The 17,762-nt window shown below is 35.2% G+C and overlaps 1 pseudogene; it reads left to right on the top strand.

Moving 5' to 3' along the window:
* Window positions 1-17,762, top strand: part of LOC125128730 (olfactory receptor 1052-like) — a 109,900-nt pseudogene that overhangs the window by 77,871 nt on the left and 14,267 nt on the right.

Here is a 17,762-nt window from a genome sequence, read left to right as displayed (position 1 = left end):
TAGGTTCAGTTTTGTTTGTTTGTTTTTCTGATCTGTATGCCTTTTCTTTCCTTTCCCTTCCATATTGTGCTGGCTAGAAACTCCACCATAATTTAAATAGAAGTGATTAGAGTGGATATCTCTGCCTTTTATCCAATCTTTGAAGTGAAACTTTCAGCCTTTCTCCATTGAAACTAGTGTTTGCTACAAGCTTTTTTTTTTTTGTAGATGGCTTTTATTGGACTGAGAAAGCCTATTCTGTTGTACAGTTGCTGAGTTTTTATCATGAATAGGTATTAGATTTTGTCAAATGCTTTTTCTATACATATTGAGATAATTATGCAGTTTTTGTCCTCTCATGTTTCACTATGGTAAATTATATTAATTGATTTTTTGATGTTAAACCAACCTTGTATTCCTGGGATTAATACCACTTGGTCATGTTGTACAACCCTTTTCATATGTTCTTGGATTTTGTCTTCTAATAGTTGCCTCTATATTCATGAGGGATATTGGTCTGTAGTTTTCTTTTCTTGTGATGTTTTTTTCTGGCTTTAATATGAGAATGATACTGGCTTCATAGAATAAGTTGAAGAATGTTTTTTCTCCCTCTATTTTCTGAAAGAGCTTGTGGAGTAGAGGTATTATTTTTCCTTTAAGTGTTTGATAGAATCTTCCAGTGAAACTATGTAGGGTTGAATTTGCTTTTGTGAAAATATTGTTTACTAGTAATTTCTTTACTTATTTTAGGTCAATTAAGATATTTTATTTCTTCTTGAGTTAGTTTTGATAGTTAGTGTTTTTCTAGGAATTCAGCCACTTCATCTAAGTTGCCTAGTTTGTTGGCATAAAATTCTTTATAATACTCCCTTATCATGCTTTTAATTTGATTTTTTTCTAATGTAGGCATTTAAAGTCATAAAATCTCCTCAAAGTATTGTTTTAGCTGCATTTCATAAATTTTTATATGTTGTGTTTTCATACTTATTTAGTTTAAAATACTTTCTAGTTTCTTTTGTAATTTTTCTTTGATCCAGGTATTATTTACTTATTTTTACCTGTTATTTATTTTTTCTATTGTATAGCATGGTGACCCAGTTACATATACATGTATACATTCTTTTTTCTCACATTATCATCATCCATCATAAGTAACTAGACATAGTTCCCAGTGCTACACAGCAGGATCTCATTGTGAATCCATTCCGAAGGCAATAGTCTGCATCTATTAACCCCAAGCTCCCAATCCATCCCACTCCCTCCCCCTCCCCCTTGACAACCACAAGTCTATTCTCCAAGTCTATGATTTCTTTTTGGTGGAAACGTTCACTTGTGCCATATATTAGATTCCAGATATAAGTGCTATCATATAGTATTTGTCTTTCTGACTTACTTCACTCGGCATGAGAGTCTCTAGTTCCATCCATGTTGTGGCAAATGGCATTATTTTGTTCTTTTTTATGGCCGAGTGGTATTCTATTGTGTATATGTGTAGCACATCTTCCTAATCCAATCATCTGCCAATGGACATTTGGGTTGTTTCCACATTTTGGCTATTGCGAATAGTGCTGCAATGAACATGTGGGTGCATGTGTCTTTTTTAAGGAAAGTTTTGTCCAGATATATGCCCAAGAGTGGGATTGCTATATCCGGAAAAAACTCTACTTAAAAGAGACACATGCACCTGCATGTTCATTGCAGCACTATTCACAATAGCCAGGACATGGAAACAACCCAAATGTCCATCGACAGAGGATTGGATTCGGAAGACGTGGTATATATACACAATGGAATACTACTCAGCCATAAAAAGAATGACATAATGCCATTTGCAGCAACGTGGATGGAACTAGAGAATCTCATACTGAGTGAAATGAGCCAGAAAGACAAAGACAAATACCGTATGATATCACTTATAACTGGAATCTAATATCCAGCACAACTGAACATCTCCTCAGAAAAGAAAATCATGGACTTGGAGAAGAGACTTGTGGCTGCCTGATGGGAGGGGGAGGGAGTGGGAGGGATCAGGAGCTTGGGCTTATCAGACACAACTTAGAATAGATTTACAAGGAGATCCTGCTGAATAGCATTGAGAACTTTGTCTAGATACTCATGTTGCAACAGAACAAAGGGTGGGGAAAAAATGTAATTGTAATATATACATGTAAGGATAACTTGATACCCTTGCTGTACAGTGGGAAAATAAAAAAAAAATAGCATTAACTAATTATGTGGAAAGAAAAGACTAAAAATTTGATCATACAGTAAATTTTAAAAAGCCACCTGAATAAAGTTAAATAAAACCAATGAACCAGAGGAAAAAAAAAGAGTGGGATTGCTGGGTCATATGTCTATGTATAGTTTTCTGAGGTACCTCTATCTGTTCTCCATAGTGGTTGTACCAGCTTACATTCCCACCAACAGTGAAGGAGGGTTCCCTTTTCTCCACATCCCCTCCAGCACTTGTTATTTGTGGACCTGTTGATGATGGCCATTCTGCCTGGTGTGAGGTGGTATCTCATGGTAGTTTTGATTTGCATTTCTCTAATAGTCAGGGACGTTGAGCCTTTTTTCATGTGCTTGTTGGCCATCTGTATATCTTCTTCCTTGGAGAACAGTCTATTCAGGTCTTTTGCCCATTTTCCCATTGGGTGGTTGGCTTTTTTGCAGTTGAGGTGTAAAATTGCTTGTATATTTTAGAGATTAAGCCCTTGTCCGTTGCATCGTTTGAAACTATTTTCTCCCATTCTGTAAGTTGTCTTTTTGTTTTCCTTTTGGTTTCCTTTGCTGTGCAAAAGCCTGTCAGTTTGCTTAGGTCCCATTGGTTTATTTTTGCTCTTATTTCTGTTGCCTTGGGAGAATGATGTGAGAAAACATTTGTAAGGGTGGTGTCAGAGAATGCTTTGCCTATGTTCTCTTCTAGGAGTTTGATGGTGTCTTGTCTTACACGTATGTCTTTCAGCCATTTTCAGTTTATTTTTGTGCATGATGTGAGGGTGTGTTCTAGCTTCACTGATTTGCATGCAGCTGTCCAGGTTTCCCAGCAATACTTGCTGAATAGACTTTGTTTTCCCCATTTTATGTTCTTGCCTCCTTTGTCAAAGATAATGGACCATAGGTGTCAGGGTTTATTTCTGGGTTCTCTATTCTGTTCCATTAGTCTGTATGTGTGTTTTGGTACGAGTACCACACTGTCTTGATGACTGTGGCTTTATAATAGTGCCTAAAGTCCGGGAGAGTTATGCCTCCTGTTTGGTTTTTGTTTCTCAGGATTGCTTTGGCAATTCTGGGTCTTTTGTGGTTCCATATAAATCTGTGGATTGTTTGTTGTAGTTCTGTGAAAAACGTCATGGGTAATTTGATAGGGATTGCATTGAGTCTGTAGATTGCTTTGGGTAGTATGGCCATTTTTACAATATTGATTTTTCCAATCCAGGAACATGGAGTATCTTTCCATTTCTTTACATCTTCTTTAATTTCCTTGATTAATGTTTTATAGTTCTCGGCATATAAGTCTTTTACCTCCTTGGTCAGGTGTATTCCTAGGTATTTGGTTTTTGGGGGTGCAATTTTAAAAGGTATTGTATTTTTGTATTCCTTTTCTAGTATTTCATTGTTAGTATACAGAAATGCGACTGATTTCTGAATGATAATCTTGTATCTGCTACTTTGCTGAATTCCTTGCTCAGTTCAAGTAGTTTTTGGGTTGAGTCCTTAGGGTTTTCTATGTATAGTATCATGTCGTCTGCATACAGTGACAGTTTTATCTCTTCTCTTCCTATTTGGGTGCCCTTTATTTCTTTTGTTTGTCTAATTGCTGTGGCTAGGACTTCCAAAACTATGCTGAATAGCAGTAATGAGAGTGGGCATCCTTGTCTTGTTCCAGATTTTAGCAGGCAGGCTTTCAGCTTTTCTCCATTGAGTATTATATTTGCTGTGGGTTTGTCATAAATGGCTTTTATTATGTTAAGGAATGTTCCCTCTATACCCACTTTGGTGAGAGTTTTGATCATGAATGGATGTTGGACTTTGTCAAATGCTTTTTCTGCCTCTATTGAGATGATCATATGGTTTTTGACTTTTCTTTTGTTAATGTGGTTCATGACATTGATTGATTTTCATATGTTGTACCATCTTTGTGAACCCTGGATGAATCGTCGTGTATGATCTTGGTTGTGGTGTATGATCTTTTTTATATGTGGTTGGATTCAGTTGGCTAAAATTTTGTTGAGAATTTTTGCATCTATATTCATCAAAGATATTGGCTTATAGTTTTCTTTTTTGGTGGTATCTTTATCTGGTTTTGGAATTAAGGTGATATTCCAGATCCAGGTATTATATAGAAGTATATTCCTTAATTTTCAAACATTGTGGAATATTTCAAAACATTTTATTCTGTTGTTGATTTCTATGTTAACCCCATTTTGGTTAGGGAACATACTTTTTATGAGTTCAATCCTTTTAATTTATAATTTTTTATAGCCTAGTACGTGGTGTATCCTGGGGAATATTCCATGGACATTGAAAATAATATATATTTTGCTGTCATTGCATGGAGCATTGTATAGATGCCTGATAGGTCAAAATTGGTTGAGAATGTCATCAGTCTTCTATATCCTGGTTGGTTTGCTATCTAGTTGTTCTATCCATTACTGAGAGCAAAGTCTTGAAGTTTCCAACTATTATTGTATTATCTATTTTTCACTTCTATTCTGTCCATTTTTGTTGCAGATATTTTGTTGCTCAGTTATTAAGTACATGTATATTTACATATTTATAATTATAGTTTCCCTCTGAATTGAACTTTATTTCATATAAAATATCCCTCATTGCCTACAGTAAGCTTTTTTTTTTTTTTTGGTCTTTTTGCCTTTTCTAGGGTCACTCCTGTGGCATATGGAGGTTCCCAGGCTAGGGCTCTAATTGGAGTTGTGGCCACTGGCCTATGCCAGAGCCACAGCAATGTGGAATCCAAGCCAAGTCTGCAACCTACACCACAGCTCACGACAACACCAGATCCTTAACCCACTGAGCAAGGCCAGGGATCAAACCTGCAAACTCATAGTTCCTAGTTGTGTTCGTTAACCACTGCGCCATGATGGGAACTCCTAAAGTAAGCTTTTTTGTCTTAAGTATACTTTTTTTGTTTTAAAGTCTATTTTTATTGATAATCATATAGTCATTTCAGTTTTTTTAGTTATTGTTTGCATGGTGTGTTAGTGATTGGACAGGTTTTTCCATTCTTTTACTTTAATCTATTTGTGTTTTTGAATCTAAAGTGTGTCTCTTATAGAAACATATTTTATATATAATTGAAGATATAAAATTGGATTCTGTTTTTAATCTGATCTTACAACTCTTACCTGTTATTTGAAGTTTTTGATCCACTTACATTTAATGTACTAGCTGAAGTGGTATGATTTAAATCTGCCATCTTGCCATTTCTTTTCTATATGTTTCATCTAATTGTTCTTCCTCAGTTACTGCCATCTTTTTTGTTAAGTAGATATTATCAAGTGAATTGTTTAAGTTCTTTTTTGTTTGTTTTATTTTGCTTTGGTAATTTGATTTTTTAAAAAATTAGACTTTATTTTTTGAGAAGTTTTAGTTTCACAGCAAAATTGAGTGGAAGGAAAACATTTCCCATATACCTGACTTTTTTATTATACATTTTAAAGTTATTTTCTCAGTGTTTGCTGTATGTATTAGAACATATATCTTAATTTCAATCAAACTAGCACAGATTAATACTAACCTAATTCTGGTGGTATACAGAAACATTGCTCCAATATATCTCCTTACTTTTCATTATAAGCCCATTAGTGTAGATTTGTGATTATTTTGCACAGTAGTATTTTAAATCAGTTAAGAAAGAAAAACTGAAAAAAATTATAGTGTATTTTATTTTTATTTATTAATTACCTTTACTGGTGCTCTTTATTTCATGTAGATTTGAGTTACTCTCTAGTGGCCCTTATTTTAAGCCTTAAGAACTCTCTTTAGTACATCTTTTAGGATAGGACTTGTGATTAATTATCTCAACTGTGTTTATCTGGGAATGTCTTAACTTCATTAATTTTTTAAACTTCTTATTTTGAAATAATTACAGATTAAAAGGAGTAGTTACAATAGTGCAGAGAAGTCCTATGTACTCTAAGTTTCCCTAATTGGTTGTATCTTACACAATTATAGCATAATATCAAAAGCAGCAAACTGACATTATACATTATAATGTGTGTATAGGGCGGATCCCATCGTGGCTAGTACATTAAATGTAAGTGAGTACCATCCATGAGGACACAGGTTTGATCTTTGGCCTTGCTCAGTGGGTTAAGGATCTGACGTTGTCATGAGCTGTGGTGTAGGTTGCACACGCAGCTAGGATCTGGCATTGCTGTGGCTGTGGCATAGGCTGGCAGCTGTAGCTCTGATTCAACCCCTAGCCTGGGAACCTCCATTTGTAGTTGCTGTGGCCAAAAGCAAAAAGAAAAAGTATGTACAGACTTCTGTGTTATATTAACACATACGTAGATTCATGTAACTACCACTACAATCAAGATATAGAACTATTCCCCACCACAAGGCCTCCCTTGTGTTACTCTTTAATAGCCATACCCCTCTTCCTAACCATTCCTAACTCCTGGCGATCACTAATATGTTCTCCATGTCTATAATTTTGTCCTTCTGAGAATGTTATATAAATGAAATCATACTATATATAGCCTTTTGATACTGGCCTTTTTCACTCAGAAAAAATGCCATTAAGATCAATTCAGTTTGAAATATGTTTCAATAATTCATTTGTTTTTGTTATGAACAGTATTCCATGGTATGTCTATATCACAGCTTATTTAATCACTCATCAATTATAGAAGGTTTTGATTGTTTCCTGTTTTTGGCTATTACAAATAAAACTAGCTTGAACAATCATACAGTCTTTAATGTGGACATCAGTATTCATTTGTCTGGAGTAAATGCCCAAGGGAGCAATTTCTGGCTTGTACATTAAATGCATAGTTTTAAAGAAACTTCTAAACTACTTTTTAGAGTGGTTGTGTCATTTTATATTTCCACCAGAAATGTGAGAGAGATCTATTTTCTCCATATTCTTGCTAGTCTTTCATAATATCATTATTTTTTTTCTATGAGCTATTCTAGCAGCTATATGTGATATCTCATCATGGACTTTATTTGTTTTTGCCCAGCGGCTGATGATACTGAATATGATTTCTATCTGTCTAACCTCTTTTGTGAAATCTCTCTTCATGTATCTTGCCTATTTTTCAAATTAGAATGTTTGTTTTTTTATTGTTAATTTTGAGACACATAATATATTCTAGTGAGTCCTTTGTCACTAATTTGAAGATAATTTTCCAAATCCATCTCTCGTATTTTTCATCCTTTAATCATGATCAGAGTAAAAGTTTTTAGTTTTGATGGTCAATTTATTTAATTTTTTCTTTTACAGGTCAGACTTCTAAATCATGTCTGAAAAATCTTCATAGTTCCCAAAGAATTTCTCTTATATTTTTCTAAAAGTTCACAGTTTGGTGTTTTAAATACATGATCCATTTGAGTTAATTTTTTATGAAAGATATATGGTTTAGGTCAAGGTTCAGTTTAGAGTTTTTTGTCTTTGATAGTTTGCCCATGGATATGTAATTGTTCTAGCACCATTTACTTGAAAGATTATCTTCCTCCATTAAGTTGCCTTTGCACTTTTGTCAAAAATCAGTTATGCTTAGTAATGTGAGTCTATCTTGGTCCTCCATTATATTCCATTAATCTATCCCTATACCAATACAAGACATTCTGGTTATGGGGTAGAGTTTTTCTTCCCACTTTATTCTTCTTTTCAAAATGTTTCAGCCATTCCATTTAATTTACTTTTCCACTTAATTTTTAAAATTTAAAATTGTTGACATCTACAAAAAATCCCTGCTGAGATTGTGGTAAGAAATACATTAAACCTGTATATAAATTTGGTAAGAAATAACATCTTTATTGTGTTGACCCATGAACACAATATGTCCCTCATTTTATTTAGATCTTTCTTCATTTTATATGCATTTTGTAGTTTTCAGCATGCAAGTTCTTGTACATATTTTGTTTGATTTACACCTAAGCATTTTTTTGAAAAATTGCAAATGGTATTCTGTTTTTATTTTTGATTTCCTCATGCTCCTTGTACCACAAGTATATGGAGATACAGTTGGTTTTTTGTTTGTTGACCTGTGGCCTTGCTAGTCTCCCTTATTAATTTTAGGATGCTTTTGTTGACATCTTTGTACATACATCATTATATCACCTGCAAATAGGAACAATTTTATTTCTTCCATCCCAATATATCTGCTTTTATTTCTTCTCTTGCCTTATCGCACTGACTTGAACTTCCAGCAGTATGTGAATAGGAATAGAGAGCAGACATATTTACCTTGTGGCTGAGTGTAAGAGAAAAGCATTCAATCTTTCACCCTAAGTATAATGTTAGATGTAGGTTTTTTGTAGCACCTCTTTATCAATTGCTAAAGAGGATGTTGAGGAAATTCTACTTTACATTTTCTGAAGTTTTAAAAATTATAAATGGGTTTTAGATTTTGTCAAATGCTTTTCCTCCATTTATTGATATAATCATGTAATTTTTCTTCTTTAGCTATTAATATGGTGAATCACACAGGTTGATTTTTGATATTAGTATGCAATTCTTTTTATATATTTCTAAATTCTATATGCTAATATGTTAATGATTTTTGTACTTATGTTCATGAGGGTTATTGATGTATAGTTTTCTTTCCTTGTAATAACTTGTCTAGTGTTGGCATTAGAGTAATACGCTTTTTATAAAATGAATTGGTATTTCCTCCTCTTTTTTGTGGAAGAATTCATGTTAATTCTTCTTTAAAAGTTTGACAGAATTCTGCAATGGATTCATCTGGACATAAAGCTTTCTTATTTTGCATTCTTAAAATTAGAATTTAATTCCCTTAATAGTTAGAGATGGGACTAATTATTTTTTAAAAAAAACAGGTAAGCTATGGTAGTTTGTGCTTATTGGGGAACTGGCCTATTTCATCTTATTTGTCAAATTAATATGTTTGGAGTTATTTGTAGTATTCCCTTATTACTCATTTGATATCTATAGGATCTGGATATCCCTCATTGCATTGCTGATACTGATAATTTCTGTCTTTTTTTGTCAGTCTTATTTAGTTTGTCAATTTTATCAGTCTTTTCAAAGAATCACAGTTTTTCATAGATATTCTCTATTATTTCCTGTTTTCAATTTCATTGATTTTTTTGCTCTTAACTTTATTACTTCATCCTTTATCCTAGCTTAGGGTTTATTTTGCTCTTCTTTTTCAAGGTGTGTGTATGTAGATTTTAGATTAATAATTTCATATTTTTCCTTTTTTTCTAACAAAAGTGTTTAGTGTATAAATTTACCACTCAGCATTGCTTTAGATTAATTCCAGAGTTCAATATGTGTATTTTCATTTTCTATTTAGAAGTGTGTTGTTTGCTTTCCAGGGGTTTGGAGACTTTATTATTTATTATTTATTTATTTTTGGTTTTTAGGGCGGCACCCGGGCCACATGGAGGTTCCCAGGCTAGGGGTCTAATTGGAGCTATAACTGCTGGCCTACACCACAGCCACAGCAATGCCCGATCTGAGCCACATCTGCAAACTACACCACAGCTCCTGGCAACACCAGATCCTTAACCCACCGAGGTAGACCAGGGATTGAACTCACAACCTCATGGTTCCTAGTCAGATTAATTTCTGCCGCACCATGATGGGAACTCTAGGTTTGGAGACTTTATAGTTATCTTTCTGTTATTCATTTCTAGCGTGATTGTCTTGAGGACAGAGAATATACTTTGAATGATTTCAATACTTATTATTAGTGTACTGAATTTTGTTTTATAGCCAGAATATAGTCTATTTTGGTGTATGTTCTGTGGGTACTTGAAAAGAGAGTGGCACCTGATATTGGATAGGTTGTCCTATAAATGTACCTTAGATCCTGTGGTTGATTATGTTGCTAAGTTTTTCTATATTCATACTGACTTTCTGTCTGGTTGTTCTATCAATTTTTTTATTTTTTATATTAGAGTTGATTTACATTGTTCTGTCAATTTCTGCTGTCCAGCAAAGTGACCCAGTCTTACATATATAAGCACACGCATACACAATTCTTTTTCTCACATTATTCTCCATCATGTTCCACCACAAGTTACTAGATATAGTTCCCTGTGCTTTACAGCAGGACCTCATTGCTAATCTACTCCAAATTCAGTAGTTTGCATCTACTAACCCCAAACTCGAAGTCCATCTCACTCCCTCCGCCTTGGCAACCACAAGTCTGTTCTCTAAGTCCATAAGTTTATTTCTTTTCTTTAGAAAAGTTCACTTGTGTCATATGTTAGATTCCAGATATGTGATTGGTTGTTCTATCAATTGTTGAGAGGTAAGTGCTGAAGTCTTCCACTATAATGGCGACTTGTCTATTTCTCCTTTTATTTCCAACAGATTTTGTTTAAGACATTTCAAAACTCCATTTTTTGGGTGCATGCGTGTTTACAGTTACTTAGACTTCCTGATAGATTGACTCATCACGATGTACTATTCCTCTCAACTTCTGATTTTTTTTTCTGAAATATAATATTAATACAGCCACTCCTGCTGCTTTTTGGTTAGTATTGGCTGGTATGTTTATTTTTATTCTTTTACTTTCAACACTTTAATTGATTGCTGACCTAAGAAAATATTTATATGGTTGATGTCAGAGAATGTTTTGCCTATGTTCTCTTCTAAGTGTCTTGTCTTATGTTTAGGTCTTTAAGCCATTTTGAGTTTATTTTTGTGCATGGTGTGAGGGTGTGTTCTAGTTTCATTGATTTGCATGCAGCTGTCCAGGTTTCCCAGCAATACTTGCTGAAAAGACTGTCTTTTTCCCATTTTATGTTCTTGCTTCCTTTGTCAAAGATTAATTGACTATAGGTGTCAGGGTTTATTTCTGGGTTCTCTATTCTGTTCCATTAGTCTGTATGTCTGTTTTGGTACGAGTACCACACTGTCTTGATTACTGTAGCTTTGTATATTGTCTGAAGTCTGGGAGAGTTATGCCTCCTGTTTGGTTTTTGTTTCTCAGGATTGCTTTGGCAATTCTGGGTCTTTTGTGGTTCCATATAAATCTGTGGATTGTTTGTTGTAGTTCTGTGAAAAACGTCATGGGTAATTTGACAGGGATTGCATTGAGTCTGTAGATTGCTTTGGGTAGTATGGCCATTTTTACAATATTGATTTTTCCAATCCAGGAACATGGAATATCTTTCCATTTCTTTACATCTTCTTTAATTTCCTTGATTAATGTTTTATAGTTCTCGGCATATAAGTCTTTTACCTCCTTGGTCAGGTGTATTCCTAGGTATTTGGTTTTTGGGGGTGCAATTTTAAAAGGTATTGTATTTTTGTATTCCTTTTCTAGTATTTCATTGTTAGTATACAGAAATGCGACTGATTTCTGAATGATAATCTTGTATCTGCTACTTTGCTGAATTCCTTGCTCAGTTCAAGTAGTTTTTGGGTTGAGTCCTTAGGGTTTTCTATGTATAGTATCATGTCGTCTGCATACAGTGACAGTTTTATCTCTTCTCTTCCTATTTGGGTGCCCTTTATTTCTTTTGTTTAGCTATGGCTAGGACTTCCAATACTATGTTGAGTAACAGTGGTGAGAGTGGGCATCCTTGTCTTGTTCCAGATTTTAGCAGGCAGGCTTTCAGCTTTTCTCCATTGAGTATTATATTTGCTGTGGGTTTGTCATAAATGGCTTTTATTATGTTCAGGTATGTTCCCTCTATACCTACTTTGGTGAGAGTTTTGATCATGAATGGATGTTGGACTTTGTCAAATCCTTTTTCTGCCTCTATTGAGATGATCATATGGTTTTTGACTTTTCTTTTGTTAATGTGGTTCATGACATTGATTGATTTTCATATGTTGAACCATCCTTAGGAACCTGGGATGAGTCCCATCCTGATTCCTTTTCTCTCTCTCTCTCTTTCCCTTTTGTTCTGAAAAATAGTGTTTTTTGTTCCTTTTGTTCCCAGTTATGTTGAGGATTTCTTGCCCTATTTGGAGGTTTAAGTTCTTCTGCCAGCGTTCAGTAGATATTCTGTGTGAATCATTCTACATGTAGGGTTTATATATATATACACACATATATACATATATATACATATACGTTTGTGGGAAAATGTGAGCACCATGGCTTACTCCTTCACCATCTTGATCCTTCCCCCAATTAGGCTATTTTTCAAATCTACTCTACCAATTTCTGTCTTCTATTGGTATACATATATACCAATTGAATATAAATTGGTATACATATATACCAATTGAATATAAATTGGTATACATATATACCAATTGAATATAAATTTAATATACTTATTGATATGTTAGGGATTTTGTCTGTCATTTTATTTTTTTATTTTATATTCGCTTTCTCTATTGTTCACTTCTCTAGAGGTTTTTTTCCCCTGCCTTGAACTTTTAAAAATTCCATTTTGATTTACCTATGGTGTTTTGAGGGTATCGTTTTGCATAACATTTTAAGTGGTTGCCTATGTATTACATTATATATACATAATGTCAAATCTATGTGTGCCATTTTATCAATTCAAGTGAAACACAGAAACCTTACCACACTTCACATCCCCTTGGTATCGCCATTTATTACATAATTATCTTAAATATTTTTCAGGACAACTGCAGCCCTACAGCCTGCTATGGCAGGATCCACCCTACCCATCAGTAAACCTTCATCAGATCCGGGACTGGCTGGGCCCTAGCCCAAACCACCAAAAGGCAACAAAAGTCTTGAGACAGCATACAGCCAGCTTTATCAGATACCAGAAAATTACCAGTGGTCTTACATGAACTCTGGGACCTGTGGGTCCTACATCAAGACTCCAGGACACAGCTTTTCACACCACTGGGCCAGAACTAGACCCAAGACATGCCTTTACATACAGGTCAGCAGGCACCAACCCTGGGATCTCCTGGAACCTGACTCCACTGAAAAATGGGCCATAACTAGCCTGGAAGCCCCCCAGGGGTTCACAGACAGCTGCCTCTTAACTCAGGCCCACCAACAAGTGGCTAGCCGCCTCTATACAAGGCATGACCTGGAAACCAGCTGGCCCAGGGCCAGCTATATCTACTAGACTACTCACAGTAGTCAACCTTCCACAAAAGAAGGATCTGCACAACCCATGTATTGAACACTATATGCAGAATCTAAAAAAAATAAAACAAACTTGTGAGTATAATAAGAAAGAGGCTACAGATACAGGTAAAAATTAATGGTTACCAACAGTAAGAGAGAAGGGAGGAGGGGCAAGGAAGGGATAGGGGATTAAGAGGCAACAACTACTATGTATAAAATAAATAACCTATAAAGACAAGATGGCAGAGTAAAAGGACTTGAGCTAACATTCTCTCATGAAAACACCAAAATTACAACTAACTGATGAACAACCAAAAGCAAAATGGACTGGAAACTACCAAAAAAAAAATCCTAAACACAAAGACAAAGAAGCCACATAGAGATGGTAGGAGGGGTAATTTTATGATATAAGCAATCCCATACCTGCTGGGTGGATGATTCTAAAAGTTCTCATCACAAGGAAAAATATTTCTTTAATGTCATATCCATATGAGATGATGGATGTTAACTAAACTTATTGTGATACTCATTTTATGATGTATTAAGTCAAATCATTATTCTGTACACCTTAACCTTATATAGTGCTGCATGTCAATTGTATCTCAATAAAACTGGAAGCAAAGAAAAGAATTGTTACAGAAAAAAGATCTATAGTCTTAAATACATTGGTAAAGACCATTTTGCTGTGTAACAACGTTTTCACAGGATCCAGGGATCAGGGCATGAACACCTTTGGGGGGAGCATTATTTGGTTTACCACATCAGTGTATAGGCAAAAATCCTCATCCTATCCTTGACCTTTATACTCCACAGTGCTATTGGTACCACAAAAAATTCTTACACGCTTAACAATTTAAAAACTTATTATCTCACAGTTTTTTGGGTCAGAAGTCTAGACACAGCATGGCTCAGCTGGGTCCTCTGCCTCACTAAAGTACAGACATAGTATGAGATGGCTCTAGCTGAAATCAAGGTGTGTTATCTGGGCTGGATTCTCATTTAGAGACTCTGGGAAAGATTCCACCTCCACATTTATTCAAGTTATTGGCAAAATTAATATTTTTATGATTTTAGGACCAACATTATCTTTTCCTCAACACATGGCACCCTTCATCTTCAAACCAACAATGACATGTGGAATCCTGCTTGGGATTTGAATTCTGACTTCATCTTTTGCTCCGCTTTGTGGGGCTCATGTGATTAGATTAGGCACATTTAAATAATACAGGATAATCTCTAGGTCTTAAAGTCAGGTGATTAACCTTAACTACATCTCCAAATTCTTTGCACCATAGAATATAACATAGTCATGAATAACACCAGGGGGCAAATGTTATGGAGGCTAGTTCATACCCAGTAAATAAATTAGAGTTTGGTATTTTGACTTCTTCCCAGGGAAGAAGGAGGTTGAGAGGAAAAGTATTTTGGTTCTAGTTTAATTCATCATCTGCTATTTTTCAATCTCAGTGCTGAAGACTACATTTCCTGTCTTCCTTATTCTAACAAATTTTTATAGAGTACCTATGGATTAATGAGAGAATTTTCTTGTCTAAGAGAATATATAGACTGGTAGGGGAACAAAACAGGCCAATAGGTAATATAAAGAAATGATAAGTAAACACTGGGACAAAGGAGCATGGGAGTGAGCGGGAATGCATATATCCTAGTCTCGAAGTGTCAAGCTACACTATCTAGAAGAGATGTCATCTAATTCATGAAATAAAGAATGTATAAACATTAGCTCTCCCTGTGTGTTTGTCACCATATCACGTTGTTTATTTATTCTATTTCCTAATCCTCATTTCAATTGAGAAAGAACTGAAAGAAAAGGAAAGTCAAAGTGTGGTCACCACATTTATCTTTCTAGGACTTTCCAACCATCTTGAATTACAAGGTTTGGTCTTCCTGATGTTCTTGATCATTTCTCTGATAGCTCTTCTGGGAAATGTTTTCACATTAACAGTGGTCAGAGTCAGTCCTTCTCTCCACACTTCAATGTATTATTTTCTCAACACCTTGACTTCTCTTGGACATCTGCTACTCCTTCACCACCATTCTCATCATGGTGGTGAACTTCTTCTAGAAGAGAACCATTTCCTATGAGGGCTGCCTTTCCCAGATCTTTTTCCTAGTGACCTGTGATGGCTCTAGGGATGTCCTGTTGGCTACTGTGACTTATGACCACTGTGTAGCCATTTGCCACATTCTTCATTATCTGTTCCTCATGAATCTGAAGATCTGTGTGACTGGAACTTGACTGTGTGGGCTAGAGAATTCCATGACAATACCTCACTGACACTCTATATGGACACAACAAGACCAGCCTCTTTCTCTATGACATCCCATTTCTCTTGAACCTATCCTGTTTTGATAATTCTCTCAATGAGAATGTGATCCATATGGCCAGAACCACATTGCCCTGAGTTCCTGCCCATCAACTGCAGTGTCCTACACATTCATAATTTCTGCCATCCTTAGAATTCCTTCTGATGATGTCAGGAAAAAAGGTCTTTTCTACTGGGGCATCTCACTTCACTTGGTGTTGGTCTTCTTTGGAACAGTCAGCTTTAACTATGACAGGTCCAATGTTGGCTATGGCCTGGACATCTTAGTCTCTGTGCTCTCCTGTGTTGTAATCCCCATTTTAATCCTGTCATCTCTAGCCCGAGAAATTTGTAGATCAAGGGTGCCCCAAGGAAGTGGTTGAAAAAGGTGAATTCTCTAGTAATACCCAGTGACCAGATCAATATTTTTCATTCTGGAGAATTTCTTTTCTATTTTTTTTTTACAGTTAATCACATCTAATTGTATGATAACTCTTTAGTCACTTTATTAAAATGCCACTTTTACTAATTATTTTAAAACCATTTTTTAAAATTATATATATTTAAGATGTACAACACATTGATTGGATGCACATACATAGTGAAATTGTTACCACAGTCACACTAATTAACATATCATTCCTCACATAGTTACCAATTTTTTTTGTGATAAGAGCACCTGAAATCTACTCTCTTAGCGTATTTCCAGTATTCAATATAAGATTACTATAATTATTATGCTGTACATTAGGTCTCCAAACTTATTCATCCTACCTATATAACTGCAACTTTGCACACTTTGACTAACATCTCCCCATTTTCCCCACTGCACCCTCCAGCTCTTTGTAACTATCATTCCGCATCTGAGACTTCAACTTTTAGCATTCCACTTATAAGCAATATCATGCAGTATTTGTCTTTCTGTGTCTGGCTTATTTCATTTAGCATGATGTCCTCTAGGTTCATTCATGTTGTCATAAATGACAAAATTTCCTGCTTTTTTTTTAAGGGTGAATATATCTATGGTACATATATATACCACATTTCTTTATCCATTCATCTGTTCATGAACACTTGAGTTGATTCCATATTTTGGCTATTGTGAATAATGTTTCACTGAACCTAATTAGAAGTGTCTTAGTGCCAAGAGAGCAGGTATGCTGTTAGTACTGTAGCTTCAGATACATACCCAATTGAGCATTAAGCATAAAGAGTCTAGTTCCAAGGTCCAAAGCCATGGCTACCAGAAAAAATGGAGAAATTCCCTTGTGCTTTGTAGAATCCCTACTAAATAAGCACACATGCATGCATCTCCCTTCTCTCTCTAATGGGAATGAGGGGACGACAGTCTTTCAGGCTTTAGCCATTCACATCCTAAGAGAAAAATCTAGTACCGAAATTCACACACAAATATACCAAAAGAAAGAAGAAGCTGATTTCCTCATTGCATACTGGGAAAAGATGATTGCCACAACTTTAATTAATCCACAAGAGAGTTAATTTGTATTCATATCAGTTTCTAATCAGACTTTTGCCCTTGAGTGGTGTTTGCACTTTGAGGAGTCCCAGAACAGCTGCTTGGAGAGAGATTATATGGGTACATCCATAAAATTGGTCCATAGACATTTACAAATGTCCATTCTAGAAAAATGAGTTCCTGGAGAGATCAAAGAAGGATATTCAACTCTTGCATTAGGCAACGAGCATGCTCAAGACAGCTCCCAGATTTGAAGGCCCCCTCATGATACATGACAGTCAACAGCCTGTTCCTTCCCAGTGAAGGAACTGGAGTGAGCCCAGCAAGTCCTGCCACCAAAGTTGGAAATCCAAGGCCTTCAGCAAGAGTCAGTGGTAAGTAGTTTATGTACTATCACAATCGAGAAAAACTCTGCCAAGTGTCAGGATATATAGACTTCTTAAGAGCATATTATAAAATATTAAATGTATATTTCATTACCAATTTCATGACATTTACGTAATGACATAAGTTTAAAGTAAGTTTTGTGTGTATCAATGTATACCATAATAATAATAATAAAACCAAAGTTGAAATGACCTTGTGATTTGAAAGCCTGAAGGATGCTTGAATTCCTTAAGTAAGATACTGTGAGAGGGAAATGTGTCCATGGTAAATAACATATAATGCATAGTATTATTCCTACTCTAATTTTGACAAGCAAGATAGAATGAAATATTATCAGGGAAGAAGCCTATCTCCTATGCT

The sequence above is a fragment of the Phacochoerus africanus genome, chromosome 6 (assembly GCF_016906955.1).
Source record: "Phacochoerus africanus isolate WHEZ1 chromosome 6, ROS_Pafr_v1, whole genome shotgun sequence".
Lineage (NCBI taxonomy): Eukaryota > Metazoa > Chordata > Mammalia > Artiodactyla > Suidae > Phacochoerus > Phacochoerus africanus.
Note: the sequence above shows the minus strand (reverse complement) of the source record. Positions and strands in the feature narration are given on the sequence as shown.